The sequence below is a fragment of the Eptesicus fuscus genome, chromosome 10, assembly GCF_027574615.1.
Source record: "Eptesicus fuscus isolate TK198812 chromosome 10, DD_ASM_mEF_20220401, whole genome shotgun sequence".
NCBI classification, from domain to species: Eukaryota; Metazoa; Chordata; class Mammalia; order Chiroptera; family Vespertilionidae; genus Eptesicus; species Eptesicus fuscus.
Window position 1 is genome coordinate 74103542 of NC_072482.1, and position 6000 is coordinate 74109541.

Sequence of the window (6000 nt, forward strand, 5' to 3'; positions counted from 1 at the left end):
GGGTGGGTAACCTATGGGTGTCCTGTTCTCTTCATGGAAATTACTTACGTTTACAAGGATGCAGAAGCAGGAAGCAGTCATCCCCTTGTGTGGCTCTGGGGACCGGCGGGAAAAGGGCTGGACATGTGCCAGGAGAGGGAGTTTCTCTTGGGCCCAAGCTCCCCAACGGTGAGATAAAGAGGCAAATGGAGTGGCCTGAGGCCCCAGGCACAGCATTAAGAGTCTATGACTTACCTACTCGGTGGAAAGAGACATAATCGTAGCTCAACTTGGTTGCCGTTTCAGTTTCTGTGTTTTGTGCCAAATATCCTCACCAAGGAGCTGCGGTCTTGGGCAGTGGTCTGAGGGGATCTGAGAATTTCTGTCCCTCTGACCTTGAGAACGGGCTGTAACTTAACTTGGAGCCCTCACTTTTAATGGCGCTTACCATGTGTCAGCTCCTGTTCTTAGTCCTTCCCATATACTGACTCACTAACTCCCATAATAACACCAGGGACTATAGTTACCTTCATTTTATAGATGAGGAGGAACAGGGTGCAGGAAGCCGAAGTTGCTTTCCTTGTTTTCACAGCTGGTAATTGGAACCCAGGCAGACTGGTTTTCAAACACTTATCTTTAACCTTAGGCAACACTGCTCGTCTTATAACGTTTTACTTGCTTAGATGTTGCTTTATTTCATAAAGTTTTTAAGGCAGCATACAAGGATATGTAAAGCCCGGCAAAATAAGAAAGGGGCAGAGGAAAAAAACAAAACTAAAAGCAACTCTTCAGACTGCAGTTCTCCATATTGGCCACAAGAGAGCAGTATAGCATCGGAGAGCGCCTCGGCTGCTGTTAAAATGGCCAATCTGTTAGCGATCATATTTGAATTTCAAATTTTTAGAAGTTACAGAGTGGGGTTAGATTTAGTATTGCTCGCAAAAGCAGCCTGTTTTTAATGACATTCATGGATTACAAATGGCCCTGTCCTTGACAGATCTCAGATTACTCATGTCAGACTAATTCAACTTTTTCCCCAACAAATACTAAATCTTTTATAATATTCAATGATACAAGTAAAGAATAGTAATGCTTAATTGCCAAACTTAAAGATTGCACTAAGGTTCTTCAGTTTGAGTACAGCTATATTTATTTCACTAGGGAAAAGGACAGGGTTATTATGAATAATAGGTTTACGGTTTTTGCTTCGATCCCAGTAAAGATTGGTATGTTAAAATGGGGAATTTTTATTAGGGATTCCATAACATATACATGCAAATATCTGTTTTCAAAACTATTGCAATTATTTTGCTACAATAATAGGTTAAGTGATAAGGCCTATAAAAATATACATTTCAGCCTCTAAATAGTCATTTTTTCCCCTCTTAGTCATCATTTTATAGAGAAGGAAATTGAGGCTCAAAGATGTTAAATGTATTAGCTAATATTAAGCAATGAATTAGATCACATCAGTGACTAGCTCTCCAGTTTCCTAATGCCTGGCCTATGCTCTTTCTATTCACCACAACTTCTCCCTGTGACTCTGGACAGAGGAAAAAGGAGATGAACAATTATAGTAGATTGCACAGGAGCCCATTTTAATATGCTTTCCTAAAACTCCTGGTCTGAAATCAGGTTGAAGGAGGCGAATGCTGGAATTCTCACAAAATAAAGCTTGCACTCAAACTTATGAAACTAATACTCAACACAGCATATACTAGGTGAAATGCTCAAGGAGTAGTAGACTTTAGCAAAATAATGTTTCATACAATGTGCTCTTTGGAGAAACCAGCCTCAAGACTGTGTAGTTATATACTCTATGGAACAGTTATAATTGGGATTGAAACATCCTGTTCTCTCTCTCTCTCTCTCTCTCTCTCTCTCTCTCTCTCTCTCTCTCTCTCTCCCTCTCTCTCTCTCTCTCTCTCTCTCTCTCCACAAGAAACCGTGGTGTCTGCATTCTGAGCTCTAACCCCAGAGCCCTCAACCCTGGCTTCTGCTCACACTGCTCCAGTCCGTTCTGCCCTCCCTCTGCTGCAGCACAAGGTGAGGGCCTGCACCTGAAATTTTGTGTGTTGGCCCTTTAAGACGGTGCCTGCACTTCCAGCCGTCTCTCCTGACAGACAGCAACCCTGCTGCTTTCCACAGGGATGGTATGTGGGCACCTTTCTCAGTTCTGGTGCTCTCTGCTGGGGTGCCCAGCTGGGGGATTATGCCCAGAGTTCTCAGGGGGAACCCTCCACAGCTGAGAAATCTCTCTGAAACTTCAGCTGCTGTCTGTGGGAGCCAGGCCAGCCCTTTCGCAATTCCGTCCTTCCTCCCAGTCTCTACGCGGTCTGCACATTCTGTCCTTGGTTACCAGTGTGAGCTCCAGCTAGTCTTCAGTGGGTTAGTCAGGATGTCTTTTCGTATTTTAGTTGTACTTCCAGTTTGGTCCAGGGAGTATGTCTGTGTACCCTCCAGTCACACTGTGGCCATTTTTAATCTGCCGTCTTTTGGACATTCTGACAGCAGAACCCTAGTGAGGGGTTATGCTCAATCGCGCCCTCTTGTGGACACTCTGAGAACAACACCCCAATAAAGGATTAGGCTCACTAGCACCCTCTTCTGGGCATTTAGAGAACAGCACCCTAGCAAGGGATTAGTCTCGATAGCACCCACTGGTAGGCATTGAGAACAGCACCCTACTAAGGGATTAGGCTCAATGGCACCCTCATGTGGGCATTGTCAGAACAGCATCCTGGTAAGGGATTAGGCTCAATAGTGTGTGTGTGTGATATGCTGTTGAGTTGGCTCTGACTCCTGGTGACCCTCTGAATGAGTCCCCCATGTTCTATCCTCTGCAGCCCTATTCAGCTCCTGTAGCCTCATGCCTGTGGCTTCTTTTATGAAGTCAATCCATCTCATGTTTGCTCTTCCTCTTTTCTTGCTGCCTTCTATTTTCCCAGCATTATTACCTTTCCCAAAGAGCCCTGCCTTCTCATGATGAGCCCGAAGTAGGACAGCTCCAGTTTTGTCATTTTTACCTCCAGTCATGTTTCAGGCTTCATTTGCTCCAGGAGCCACTTGTCTGTCCGACAGTTTTCCCTGTAATGAACCTTATTTTCTCTATCAGCATCGGTTATCTGAGATGCATTCCCAGGGTAAGGTGTTTTTAAAAACGTAGAGAAAATACCAATTGTTTCTGACTCTAAGGTGCTCCTTCCTCCTCCTGCTCCCCAATCCTCCCTTTACCCCCTCAGCTCAGACTCCCTTCTGAACACTAGGGCAGAAAGAACCTAAAACCCTGAAGATCTGAGAAAGATGGAGGTTTCGTTACTAAGCCTTCCATTAGTCTTTCTGTAAGACTTCCACCTGCCGTTTACAGCTGAGCTGCATCTCATTGCTCTTCTTAAAGACACCTACACGTTAATTTCTAAAAGTTTAGAGGTAATAAAATCACATTACCTAAATTAGAAAAAAAATTGGGGGAATCCCTTACTAACAGGAATGCTCAGCAATTTATCATAGTTTATTTCAGCCCTTCTTTCCTTTTCTGTACTTTGTCGGACAATGTAGGCTTGGCTGTCTTCTGTCTTTCCATGTGGTCTTTGTAGAAAGAATCCATTCAACTTACAGTGTCATCGGGGTGCAAAGGAGAAATTACTGACACTCTCCCTCAGGATCTGGAGGAGAAGCTCTAAGGCCTCAGGTTCTGCACCAAAGGGCTTGTTGCACCATCTTCCCAACAAAGGAAGGTTCCCATCCCCCCTTTAGGAGAAAGGGTGAGAGAAGACATTTCTCTTCATGTTGTGATCGCCGTCCACTGCACCTACAGAATGGCATTTTGCTCTTTCATCAACATCATCTAAACATTTTCCTCTTTGCTCCACGACTTCCACATCCTCAACTTTTAATAATTGTACAACATTTCACTGAAGTTGTATCCTCTTATGTACTTGTGCATCCCCTCAAGTTTTGGATATTTAGATTGTTTTTCTTAATTGTTTGTGATTGATCAATAATGAATATTCTATTTTTATTGGTTTATTTAAAGTTTTTAATTTTAAACAAAAACATTAAAGTTTTTAATTTTAAATTTTGTTATTTTGAGAGCTGGTTTGGAGGTTCTAGCAGGGGAGCGCAGCTACTCGTATACCCTTGACCGAAGACCGGTCCTCTCCTCTGGGGGGAAGGTCGTCCTCTTCGACCGAGCGCGCAGCTTCGGGAGGGACGCACATGGATCGGTGAGGGAGGAGGGGGACACCCGCCTAGCCAGCCAGATCAGCCGAATCAACCCTGGCGATCAATGGGGTGACAGATGTCGCAGCCAGATCGCCCTCACATCCTAAATTTTGTTATTTTGTAAGGTATCCATGGTTCATGTGTACATGCAAAAATGCAAACATTATCCCAAGACTTACAAGTACAAGACACAGCTCCCTATGCCCCCCCACTTCAGATCAACGATGGTCAGCAGGCATGCTCTCCGTGGGCCTATGTATGCCTCTCTTTTCACTGCTGCATGGCAACTCATCGGGAGGCTGTAGGGCTGTGCATGCAGTGCCTGGTTTGTGCACCTGCCTTGCCCTGCGGCTGCTTCCACTTTAGAGGAACGAGTCTGGTTTACTTCCCACCAAGGTGCCATCCGCTTGCTGAGCCACGTGTCTGCAGGACTAAAGCGGGGACAGCAGAGGAGCCAGCTTTACAGACTAGAGCCCTGGGTGGCTATACCGGATGTACGCATATGACTAGTTATCTCTTGATGGAAATTTGGGCTGTTCCTGTAGCATGCACCAATAATTATCTGCATGTGCATTTGTGTAGTAAATTCCTGAAGTGCAATTGCTGATAAGGTCGTGTGCAATGGGACACAGTCACACCGATGACTTTAATGACCAGCGCTGGCTGGTGCTGTGGGGTTGCCTGCTTTGGTGGCACTCAGGCAGAGGGGACCCCTCAGAGAGCATGTGGAGGGCTGTCCAACGAACTGGTCAGGATCTGGAGCCAGCTGGCCTGGACGATGATTTAACTCGTTGGTCCTCGGTTTTCTCACACAGAAACTGAAATAAATCATAGGTCTCACTTCCTAGAGCTGTTGTGTGTCAATTCATACAAAGCTCTTAAAACCATGTCTGCATAAGTGCTTGATAAATGTGAGCTGTTATCACCATCCTCTTCATCATCACCATATCACTGGGTGGGCTCTCCGGCCTGGGGTGGGCCTTTTGGTTCAGGGAGCAGCTCAGGCCACCTCAGTTCAGTTAGGACTGGCATTTGTGATGAGTTCTCACATTGTTCCCCCAAAGTTGCCACTGATTAGCTGCCAACATTTGAGACTTCCTTGGGCTTACGCTGTTTCTTCTCTCCGAGTTAGAGTTTTTCGCTGCCTCTTAGTAAGACCCCAGCAGTGCGGTAGTTCCAGATGTGTGTGTGCACGCATGCAGTCGGGCCTGGTCGATGGCAGTTGTCTGCCTTGTCCCCTACCCTGTCCATCGCTAGGGTCCAGTGTACTGCCACCGGCAAGCACGCGGTGGGAAGGGAGGAGCAGGTGTCCCCACTAACTGACTAATTGGCCTGGCTCTAGACCTCATTTTCCATGTTCTGAAATGGCTTTGGCAGCAGCAATAACTCCCTAAGTTGGTTGAATGCTGCCTGTGTATAAAACTGTTGCTCTGTCAGGGCCTGAGGAAAAATTACTTTTCCTCAAGGGGATAACAACTTTCAGCATTACAAAGGAAACAAAAGCTTTATTTGCAAATTAACACATAGTCCGAGTCCTATAAACGCAAAGCAAATAGCAGGAACAGGCCTCCAGAGCAAGGTCGGCCCTCTTTCCACTTGGAGACGGTGGCTGGGCTCCTTGCATTCACATTACGGTGTGGCTGGCAATGCTACCCGCTCAGAGCCCTGGGCTTTGGTTCCTAATTTTTGTTTATGTCGTTTTTGCAAAGCCAGTGCGGGTGCCTGAAGCAGACAGACTTTCTAGAAGCTGTGCACTTGTTACAGATACCCTGTGAGTGCTCCGTGACGTCGGAGAAG